A 12,464-nucleotide genomic window follows, 5' to 3' on the forward strand; every position below is an offset into this window, starting at 1 on the left:
TACTGTACCTCCATCCGTTACTTTATTGTATTTATTACTAAAACCTCATTAATATATTTTGCGTGTATGCATTTTATAATTAGATGATATTAATCACGTTTAAACAGATCTGTCTGCGTATCCATTCACTTCCTGCACTTTTAAGACGCCCAAGACCTACCACAAAACTCTGTGGACAAGGTCTTAATACCACCTATGCAGAATGTTTCAAACACGACTTCTGCTTACCTATAACGGTGCACGTGTGTGGATTCAGACCCTGCTCACAGAACAACGCAGCTCTGGGCCATCTATCAGCTGGTGCTGATAACCCTACTGCTGACGGTGTGGGTGCGTTTGAAGAGAATAGCCGGTCCCATCTTTATTCTGAGCTCAATGTTACAAACGAGGCATAGTCCAGAATATGTCTAACAGTCACACACAACACATATTTTTATACAGTTTTCAGAAGTGATTATGTAATCACCCCACCTTCTTTACATACATCTCCACCACTATGTTCAAACATACATTATTCAATATATGCAAATTGAGATTCATCATTATGCAAGTTAAACTTGACACCATTGTATCCCATTGGAAGATTTTTTTTAAACAAAGATGATCTCAACTCACACCACCAAACATCTGCAAAATGATGTGGTAGGTCAGTATCACTCTGCCCTTGTGGTAAGATAATGAACCTTGCTTAGCCACAGAACTCTCAAAGAGGCTTTCAAGTCTTTTAAAAACAGATCTTTTTCAACACTAATGAAGTTATTTCTCACAGGAACAGTTCAGAGTAATCTGCCTTAGACTTGTACAGAAGCCTGTATCAGAACCTCAGTTCTGCACTTAGAGTCCCAAAAGGTCTCTGACCTTAAGATACCCCAGAAACATTATTCATGTTTTCAGACAGTCTTGCACCTCTCTGCACCTGCTACAGAGAGCTTTAAAGCCTATTATAATTATATCACAGATCACCTCATGAAAATACAGAATAACGATTGGCCTTTACCCCAACACATTTTATTACCTTATTTTTGTATAACCAGAGCTCTGTAGTTTACATACTGAAGCTGAGAGTCTCCTGTGATGTTTATCACTAATGATTAATGATAAATGTAACTGTGAGAAGTGTAGATAATTCACTAATGATTAATCTGTACTTCTCATAGATACATTTATCAGTAATGATTAATCTAAACATGCTGCACTCAACACAAGCAACAAATGACTGAAGTCATGGTGAAATACAAATACTTGATAGCTAGTAGACACTTAGCTTTGGTTAGTTGTCTGCATCAGCAAGTTTTGAATGGTCGAGTAGTCTCCTGTGACTTGTAGACATTGTTGATATCAGAATTGTATGCAGTTACAGAAAATGAATAAACAATAGGACAATAGTAAAGATTGGAATGCCTAAACTGTTATTCATGTGAAGGAATTTCAAAAACAGGAAATGGCATCACACAGGTGATGCCACCATCATAATAGCTCTTCCGTCAAGTGGCACCATTCTATTTGAAGAGAAATACATGGACTTCGTTCATGACCTGTGTCTCATATTTTGTGCATGCGCACACATACACACACACACACACACACACACACACACACACACACACACACACACACACACACACACACAATTAGTAATATCTTTTCATTATCATAAACTCATTTTGTGTTGTCTGTACTGTAGATCCTCTGATTGAACTGCATTTTGTACTCTATGTATTTCTTTGCAGACTATCTGGCTGTAATCTCACTGAAGGGTCTTGCAAATCTCTCACAACAGTTCTACAAACAGAAAATACATTGAGAGAGCTGGAGATGAATAATAATGACCTGCAGAATTCAGGAGTGGAGCAGCTCTGTGCTGGACTGAAGAGTTCACACTTTAAACTGGAGATTCTCAGGTGAGTTTCTGTTAATTTATTCTTAAATGGAACCATTATGGTGCACAATTTATCAAATGTGATTCTCCTCTTCTTTAAAGAAATTACAAAACTGCCTTGTAGTGCAACATTAACAGAGTTAAAATAAGGTACTGCGGAACAAAGTTATATAGATCCAGACAAAACATTTCTGGTGAAACTAGCTGCATTTCATTAAATGAACACACTGTGGCCACAAAGAGTTACATTTTACTGCATGATCAGGTTTACACAACTAGTAGTAAAAAATAAAGAAATAATAATAATAATAATAATAATAATAATAAGGAGAAGAAGAAGAGAAGAAGAAATATTATTATTATTATCATATTTAATATTGTTATATTGTTATGTTGTTATTGTTATGCTGTTAGGCAGGCAGTATGGTGGCTTGGTGTTCAGTTCATTTACCCATCAGCATTAGGGTCTTGGGTTTGAGTCCCTCCCTCAGTGAAGTTTCTCTCAGCACTAGGGTCTTGGGTTCCAGTCCTTATCTGTGCAGGTTTCCTTCAGGATCTCTGGTTTCCTCTCACAGTCCATAAACACAGAAGTTAGGTTGATTGGATATTCTAAATTGTCCTCTTTGAGTTTATGTTTGTATAGTGATGGGTGGTGCTCTGTGTGTGTATATCCTCTGATGGTTGGTGTTCTTTGTGCATGTATGTTCAGTGATGGTTGGTGCATATATTGAATAATGTATGTTTGAATATAGCGATGGAGATGTTGTGTGTGATTGTTAGATATTCTCTGGACTATGCCACATTTGTATGTAATGTAATAAATACTGGACCAGCTATTCTTTTCCATTAATTTTTGAGTCTCCATATTTATTTTCTATTTAAAGTGTACTTCATAAATTTATTAGAATGTGGGAAAAATCTAGGAACCACACTAGCTAGCTAATCAATGTTACCAAAACTAAGTCCAGGTGACTAGCAACCGCTATTGGATCTCCACAGGAAATTCTAGTCAGACTGATTCATCTGACACTGTTCATCTCAAAATGTTTCACTCGATTTATAAATGTGTAACTTTCTACATATTTTTGTATATGGTCTGCAGTCCTCTCAGAAATCAGTTTATTAGCTCCAGCTTTATCTAGCTAGCTACATATGAACATTACAGGGAAGTAACCGTTCACTAACTCTGCTCTCACTAGCAAGAATGTTTTGTAGAAAGTGCCCAAGTTAACTAGATATATATTTTTTCTGTCAGATTTTGTGTCAATTTCTTATCCACTTATTATTCAGTGTTCTTATGTCTCTCTTCAAAATTAATCTTGAAGCATCTTTTCCTCAATGACAGTGTTTAAACATAATATTTATTTACGATTTATTCAAACGGATTTCATTTTTGTACATCCTCACTGCAAATTTGGTATTAAATTACATTGGAAGTTGTATTAAAAAGTCTTACATCTGATTTGGGGGTGCCTGCAGACACAGTATCATATAATGCTCTGTGTGTGTGGGGGGGCGGGGTGTATTTGTGTTCACATCCAATATTTTGTGTCAGGTAGATCGAAAGGTTGATTAATTCTCTGAGAATTTGATTTGCCTATTAAAAGAATTGGCATCCAGTTCCCCATAGGGGAACATTAGTATAACTATCTGTGATTCTAGTTATTTGTTAGCTTTAGTTTAGCTAAATAAATGTTTAGATAAAAGTCTTATGAGTAAATGGTGTATTTTCAGCCATTAGTCACTTCATTTAAACCTTCTGGAAGATTATGTGGATAATAACATAGTAATCAGGGATTAGCCACCGTGGCTAATGTTGATTCCTTCATATGTATTTGAATCCGTTTGATACAGAATAAGGAGGATGTTGTTAATAGTACTGCTAGCTAATGGGATACCTACAGCCTAATAGTACATAGTCCAGTGTGCATATATATATATATATATATATATATATATATATATATTAGTTTCACATTCAGTGAGAAAGTGCAGAACACTTCATCCTTCCTAACACACTGACCTGTTTGTCAGTGTTCCATAGATACTTAAAGTTGGGGTGGACCATCAATACTTATAGTTGGGGTGGACCATCTCAAATTTTGTAAAGTATATTTGATGTATTTGGTTGAATGTTTCACATTCATTGAGAAAGTGTAGCTCTGTCTCTAGAGTGTCTTTGTTACACTGATGTCTTATATTGGCTGGTCTGGACCGCCAGGCTGTGTTAACTGAGTCTGGACTTTCTCAACGTGGTTCTGTGTTTAATATCAGTCACTTTGAGCAGATTGTCTGCTACAATGTTCTGTTTCATAGCCAGTTAATACTGCATTTTACTTTGTACTTGGGTTTGTGTGTTCCAGTGGGTGATGTAGTTTTGTTTTTGAAGTGATATAATTTGTATTTCAGTGATTTTTCTAATTTCAGAGGAATTATGATTTTTGACAGTTCTGATTTCTACCAGATAGTGATTTCATCTGAATCTCCCTCTCTTTTAATGTCAGGGAGTGTAACAGCAATGAGGAGGATTTCCTTGTAGTTTAAAGGGCAGTGAGTCACCGAATCAGATTTATATCAGATTTACATCAGGTTTCATGGAGATTCATAATGTCTTTATCTTTGTGTTATTTGTGAATTCAGTGTTTATACTTTTGTACCCAAACATGGATGATTTTATGCCTTGAATGTTCCATAGAGAGACAGATAATGGTTTCATTATTTAAATGAAGTATGAAAGGAAAAACACAAATACAAACAGATTCAAAGTGAGATAAACCTGTAAAAGTGAAGGAATATGTTGAAATTATATGTACAAATATGTACAATTCATGTATATAAACATACATATTAAAATGGTGTAATGACTAACCTATAAACAGTGATATTTATTTATTTGTCTTTTTATTTATTAATTCATTTATCTATTTATCTATTTCTTCATTAATGAATTGTGACTTTGACATATGAGGTTGAGTATCTGTGTGATCTCTCCATCTCTGTAGTGTTTGTGGAGGGTGGAGTTTGTACTACAGAGGTGTAGGCCTGCTGTTTGGGCTGCATGTTGGGGGTGGGTGGTGATGGCAGGTGTACTTTACTGTGGATGGCTTGCTGGGCAGCTGGCAGAGATGCTCACAGTGTCCTTGTTCAGGTGGACGTGGTCATGAAGGCTGTGGATGCTGAGGTTGGAGTGGTGTGTCAGGTGCACATTAGCCAACAGTGCACATCCACAGGAGATCTCTGCATTTATCTTGTGGATTGTAGCTGGATGGAAGTCTCTACTGGGCAGGATGGTAGAGATGGTGATTTTGAAGGAGGGGAAGGTCTCTGTGGAGGTCTGTGCTACTCTTCTTACTCTGCTACTCTCTTGCTTTCTAAATAATGGGGTGGCTTGGATTACCTGAGATGGCATGTGTAAGAAGCTGGAGGGCATTGCTGGTTCGGGAACACCAAACTTTTGCAACTTTAGATCCTGGGAAAAGCTGTTCCTCGTTTAAGAATTTTCCATTAAAATCAATTAAAATGACTATGCCTGCATCTGGAGGAATATTAGGTTTTTTATCTGACTTAGTGTGGATGGACCGGACGGGGCTCAGTGTGGCAGTCTGTGGTTCAGAGTTGATTTAGTGTTGCTGTGCAGAATCAGAGGTCTGCTGGTTGGCTTTTAGACTTTGTAGCTCCTCCTTCAGGGTGATCATGCTACTGTCCCTGAGCTGTAGTTCATCTCTTTTAGTTTCTGTAGCTCCTCCTTCAGGGTGATCATGGTACTGTCCCTGAGCTGTAGCTCATCTCTTTTAGTCTCTGTAGCTCCTCCTTCAGGGTGATCATGGAACTGTCCCTGAACTGTAGTTCTTCTCTTTTAGTCTCTGTATCTCCTCCTTCAGGGTGATCATGGTATTGTCCCTGAGCTGTACTTTCTCTCTGACTGCACTGAGCTCCCTCCTGAGAGCCTCTCTGTCCTTCTGGAGCTCCAACACTTCTCCTCTCAGATGTTTGAATTCTATTGTCTCAACTTCCTGGAGAGAAAGACTTTCTCTTTGCTGGAATACCGTGATCTCCATTTGTCTGTGTTGTGCTGGTCTGGCCTGTGTTGTGCTGGTCAGGCCTGTGTTGTGCTGGTCTGTGAGGTGTTTTCCCATCCCTCCCCTGAACCCTGGGCTACGTGGCTACTAGTCTCCTCCTCCTCAGTTACTTTCTCAGTTTCTGCTACTGCTCTGATAAAGGTAAAGTTTTCCTGAACAGAGCAGAGGCCTCACTGCCTTGAAACATGATGGTGCCGTTGTGATAAATGTTCACAGTTAGGATGGTGTTATCCTCATCTTCATCTTCAATGACTATCTGTCTTCCATTACATATGCCCCTTTTTATATTTGGCTTGTTATGGCACAGACAGCTCTGTGGCACGATTCACTGTATTCTGTACATAACAGGAGACTGGTGATGGTGGTTTTGTTCACTGTATTCTGTATATAACAGGAGACTGGTGATGGTGGTTTTGTTCACTGTATTCTGTATAGAACAGGAGACTGGTGATGATGGTTTTGTTCACTGTATTCTGTATATAACAGGAGACTGCTGATGGTGGTTTTGTTCACTGTATTCTGTATATAACAGGAGACTGGTGATGGTGGTTTGGTTCAATGTATTCTGTATAGAACAGGAGACTGGTGATGATGGTTTTGTTCACTGTATTCTGTATATAACAGGAGACTGCTGATGGTGGTTTTGTTCACTGTATTCTGTATATAACAGGAGACTGGTGATGATGGTTTTGTTCACTGTATTCTGTATATAACAGGAGACTGGTGATGATGGTTTTGTTCACTGTATTTTGTATATAACAGGAGACTGCTGATGGTGGTTTTGTTCACTGTATTCTGTATATAAATGTAAATGTAAATTATCCTTTTATGTTTCATGTAATTTTCCACGTCTTCCTTGGCTTTATCCGTAGTTTTGTCCTTGTAGTTTTGATGCAAGATGCTACTGTTCCACTCCTGTTAGCTGCTGTGTGTTTAGATGGTTTCTTGTGTTGTTGAGAAATTTCATCAAAATTGTTGTTCTCTTGTTTCTTACTTGAGAGTTGAGTTGTTGTTTTTTTTTATCTCTTTACTAATTTACTAATTTACTTTGGTTTATCACATTTTAAAACCCCTGTACTTCTAAGAAAGTGTTCCAGTTAAACTTGATAGTTAAACATGACAATACTTTCTCTTATCTGTGTGTGTGTGTGTGTGTGTGTGTGTGTGTGTGTGTGTGTGTGTGCGTGCGAGAGACAGAACTATTATCTATGTGTGTGCATGATAAAGAGAGAGACAGAACTATTATCTCTGTCCCTGTGTGTGTGTGTGTGTGTGTGTGTGTGTGTGAGAGAGAGAGAGAGAGAGAGAGAGAGAGAGACAGAACTATTATTTGTGTGTGTGTCTGTGTGTGTGTATGAGACAGAGAGAGAGAAGGAGACAGAAAGATCTATTTTGTGTGTGTGAGAGAGAGAAAGACAGAAGTATTGTGTGTGTGTGTGTGTGTGTGTGTGAGTGAGAGAGAGACAGACAGAACTATTAGGTGTGTGTGTGCCTCAGAGAGAAAGAGAGAGAGAGATTCAAACAGATCTATTTTGTGTGTGAGAGAGAAAGACAGAAGTATTGTGTGTGTGTGTGTGTGTTTGTGTGTGTGTGTGTGTGTGTGTGTGTGTGTGTGTGTGTGTGTGTGAGTGAGAGAGAGAGAGTAAGTGAGACTGACAGACACCTCTATTATTTGTGTGTGTGTGTGTGTGTGTGTGTGTGTGTGTACGAGAGAGCGAGAGAGTCAGAAAGTATTGTAAGAGACCAAAGTATTGTGTGTGTGTGTGTGTGTGTGTGTGTGTGTGTGTGTGTGTGTGTGTGTGTGTGTGTGTGTGTGTGTGTGTGTGTGTGTGTGTGTGTGTGTGAAAGAGAGCGAGGAAGAGATAGAGCAGCCTGACTGACTGACTGATTGACTGGCGTCTACCTCTCACACACCTGACTGACTGATGGGATCTGCCTCACACATACCTGACCCGACTGATGGGGTCTGCCTCACACTCCTGACTGACTGATGGGGTCTGCCTCACACTCCTGACTGACTGATGCGGTCCCTGACTCAGCTATTAAGCCTCCAGGATTCTCGGTGCACCACACAGACAGAACTCAGGACCTCACTGGGAAATGCAAAGGCAGAGGAGAATGTTTCATGATCAATGACTCCTAGTGTGAGCAGAGGAATGTAAACACTAGTAAAAGATTCTGCTCTCTGCATTCTGTCCATTCCTCCATAATCACTACTGCAGTGTTCATCCCACCATCATTACTACTGCAGTGTTCATCCCACCATCATTAGTACTGCAGTGTTCATACACTAATATTCACTACTGCAATGTTCATTCCTCCATAATCAAAACTGCAGTGTTCATTATTCCATAGTCAAAACTGCAGTGTTTATTTCTACATAATCACTCCTGCAGTGTTTATTTCTCCATAATAAATACTACTGTGATTATTCCTCTAAAATCACTACTGCTGTGTTCATTCCAACATAATCGCTACTGCAGTGTTTATTCCTCCATAATCACTACTCTGCGTGTCTGCCAACAATATTTTCGGTTTGTATATTAATGTGTTTGTATTTGTGAAACATTGAATGAGATCTGTGTTGTTCTGTTTCCTCTTATGGTGTTAGGGGTGGGATATTTTGATATTTGGACTCTGATTATGGTAACTGCCATTCACTGACTTATGAACCAACCATCCATTATTTGTTCATCTGTCTTAGGTTGCTAATGAATGTTATTTGTCATGTCTTTGTCCATTTTGTCTTTGATGAAGACACAGTAGTGTTAAATGTTGCTGTGTTTGTAAAATTAAAAGGCTGAAAATATATCGGTGTGTTCCAGACCTTTCAAACTCTTCTTTACACTTTTATTAGCAGTTCAGATCTTTTAATTCATCATCCTCTGACTGAACTACATTATTTACTGTATTTAATCTTTTACAGACTATCTGGCTGTGGTCTCACGGAAGAGTCTTGCAAATCTCTCACATCAGTTCTACAAACAGAAAACTCTTCACTGAGAGAGCTGGAGATGAATAATAATGATCTGCAGAATTCAGGAGTGGAGCAGCTCTGTGCTGGACTGAAGAGTTCACACTGTAAACTGGAGATTCTCAGGTGAGTTTCTGTGACTATTTTTGAATGTAAATAAAGAGCCATTTTAAAAAGGTCAGTGTCAACTCCCTTATAGTACAGTATTAAACAAACATTGTCAGGCAAGGCAATGCAAGGAAATTTACACTTATTATAAAGTTCTCTTTGTTAAATATTTCTAAATATAGTTTTCTGTTGAAACCTCACTGCATTTCATTAAATGAACACACTGTGGAGACAAAAAGTTACATTTGTGATGCATGAGCAGATATTCAAGTCTAGAAGAGAAATATAATTTTGTAAAGAGAAGACACAAATGAGTCCTTGTCCACGTGTACAGGTGTGTTTATTACAATGCTGCTTCAACTAGGCGCTTTGGCATTTTGTCCACAAGCTGCATCTTTGTTCACCTGAGCGCAGAAATTTAGGAAAATGTCTTACAGGATGAATATATTCATAAACTCCAACAACAGTGTTGTAAAATGAAGTGTTCTAATGTAAGATTTTCACTGAGTGATTTTATCTAGTTTATGTATGGAAACAATGTAAACATCAGTCATTCTATTCTCTCTGCAAATAAAAGCCCTTAAAGTCTTAATGAAAACATTTAAAGCTGAACCATTGAGGTTCTGGACACATTACAGGACACTTTTAAAAGCACATATGATTCCCTTGTGTTATTGGGTGGGAGACCCTGTTCTCATTATGATTTACACCGTGTGTTCAACACATGTTGAGATGAGCTGAACTGACAGCCGTGCTGGAGGAAAGAACGCAACAAGTTAATATTCATTCAATAGAACTGAAAGGTTTATTGGTTATTCCTTAAAATAAACCTGTGATCTTTCTCCACAGGTGTTTTTATGAAACATGTAGCTGGCTAATATTAGTAACCTTAAGCTTGCCAAGTTACAGTATATTGTTGGTTACTACACCTAGATACCTCACGCTAACGTCATATTAGCTTGACTTAGGAGTGAATGTTGGCTGCTAATTTTTTCATCAAGCCAGAGACAGCAAACAAAAATAGAACAGTGATGGTAGAAGACGTGGAGTCAGCAGAGAGAGAAACTGAGCAGACAGCTGACAGTAAACTCAGGACATCTGAACACAGTAGTGAGGAACAATGTTCAGCACTGGACGAGTGAACCTGTGGACTTAATTACAAGAGAGAAAGAAAGACACACAAGACACAGTAATCAGTAATCAGGAGATTAGAAGGAGAGAAGGAGTGAAGTGCGTGTGTGTGTGTGTGTGTGTGTGTGTGTGTGTGTGTGTGTGTGTGTGTGTGTGTGTGTGTGTGAAAGAGAGCAAGTAAGAGAGAGAGCAGCAGAATTATTATCTGTGTGTGTGTCTCTGAAATAGAGAAAGAGAGAGACATACAGATCTATTGTGTGTGTGTGTGTGGGTGAGTGAAATAGAGAGAGAGAGAGATCTATTATTTGTATGTGTGAGAGAGACAGAACTATTATCTGTGTGTGTGTGTGTGTGTGTGTGTGTGTGTGAGAGAGAGAGAGACAGAAATTTTGTTTGTATGTGTGTGAGAGAGACTGCAGTGTTCATTCCTCCATAATCACTATTGCAGTGTTCATCCTACCATCATTACTACTGCAGTGCTCATACACTAATATTCACTACTGCAATGTTCATTCCTCCATAATCAATACTGCAGTGTTCATTATTCCATAATCACTCCTGCAGTGTTTATTTCTCCATAATAAATACTACAGTGAATATTCCACCATAATCAATACAGTGGTGTTTATTCCTCCATAATCACTACCGCAATATTAATTCCTTCATAATCAATACTACAGTATTCATTACTCCATAGTCACTACTGCAGTGTTTATTTCTACATAATCACTATTGCAGTGTTTATTCCTCCATAATAAATACTACAGTGAATATTCCACCATAATCAATACAGTGGTGTTTATTCCTCCATAATCACTACCGCAATATTAATTCCTTCATAATCAATACTACAGTATTCATTACTCCATAGTCACTACTGCAGTGTTTATTTCTACATAATCACTATTGCAGTGTTTATTCCTCCATAATAAATACTACAGTGATTATTCCTCTAAAATCACTATTGCGATGTTCATTCCAACATAATCAATACTGCAGTGTTTATTCCTCCATAATCTCTACTGCAGTGTTCATTCCTCCATAATCACTGCTGCAATGTTTATTTCTCCATGATAAACAATACAGTGATTATTCCACCATAATGAATACTGTGCTGTTTATTCCTCCATAATCACTACTGCAATGTTCATCCCAACATTATCAATAATGCAGTGTTTATTCCTCCATAATCATTACTGCAGTGTTTATTCCTCCATAATCACTACTGCAGTGTTTATTCCTCCATAATCACTACTCTGCTTGTCTTCCAACAATATTTTCTGCTTGTATATTAGTGTATTTGTATTTGTGAAACATTGAATGAGATCTATGTTGTTCTGTTTCCTGTTATGGTGTTAGGGGTGGGATATTTTGATATTTGGACTCTGATTATGGTAACTGCCATTCACTGACTTATGAACCAACCATCCATTATTTGTTCATCTGTTTTAGGTTGTTAATGAATGTTATTTGTCATGTCTTTTTCCATTGTGTCTTTGATGAAGACACAGTAGTGTTGAAATGTTACTGTGTTTGTAAAATTAAAAGGCTGAAAATGTATCAGTGTGTTCCAGACCTTTCAAGCTCTTCTTTACATTTTTATTAGCAGTTCAGATCTTTTAATTCATCATCCTCTGACTGAACTACATTATTTACTGTATTTACTCTTTTACAGACTATCTGGCTGTGGTCTCAATAAAGGGTCTTGCAAATCTCTCACATCAGCTCTAAAAACAGAAAACTCACTGAGAGAGCTGGAGATGAATAATAATGACCTGCAGAATTCAGGAGTGGAGCAGCTCTGTGCTGGACTGGAGAGTTCACACTGTAAACTGGAGATTCTCAGGTGAGTTTCTGTGACTATTTTTGAATGTAAATAAAGAGGCATTTATCTGGTCAGTGTCAACTCCCTTATAGTACAGTATTAAACAAACATTGCCAGGCAAGGCAATGCAAGGAAATTTACACTTTTATATTATAAAGTTCTCTTCTTTAAATATTTCTAAATATAGCTTTCTATTGAAACCTCACTGCATTTCATTAAATGACCACACTGTGGAGACAAAGAGTTACATCTGTCATGCATGAGCAGATATTCAAGTCTAGAAGAGAAACATAACATTGTAAAGAGAAGACACAAATGAGTCCTTGTCCACATGTACAGATGTATTTATTACAATGCTGCTTCAACTAGGCGCTTTGGCATTTTGTCCACAAGCTGCATTTTTGGTCACCTGAGAGCAGAAATTTTGCAAAATGTATTTTACAATCACACATGATTCCATTGTGTTTT

The 12,464-nt window shown here is 37.9% G+C and overlaps 1 pseudogene; it reads left to right on the forward strand.

Moving 5' to 3' along the window:
* Positions 1-12,464, forward strand: part of LOC145651909 (NACHT, LRR and PYD domains-containing protein 3-like) — a 58,339-nt pseudogene that overhangs the window by 19,286 nt on the left and 26,589 nt on the right.

Source organism: Electrophorus electricus, chromosome 1 (assembly GCF_041902795.1).
Source record: "Electrophorus electricus isolate QZ-2024a chromosome 1, ASM4190279v1, whole genome shotgun sequence".
NCBI lineage: Eukaryota > Metazoa > Chordata > Actinopteri > Gymnotiformes > Gymnotidae > Electrophorus > Electrophorus electricus.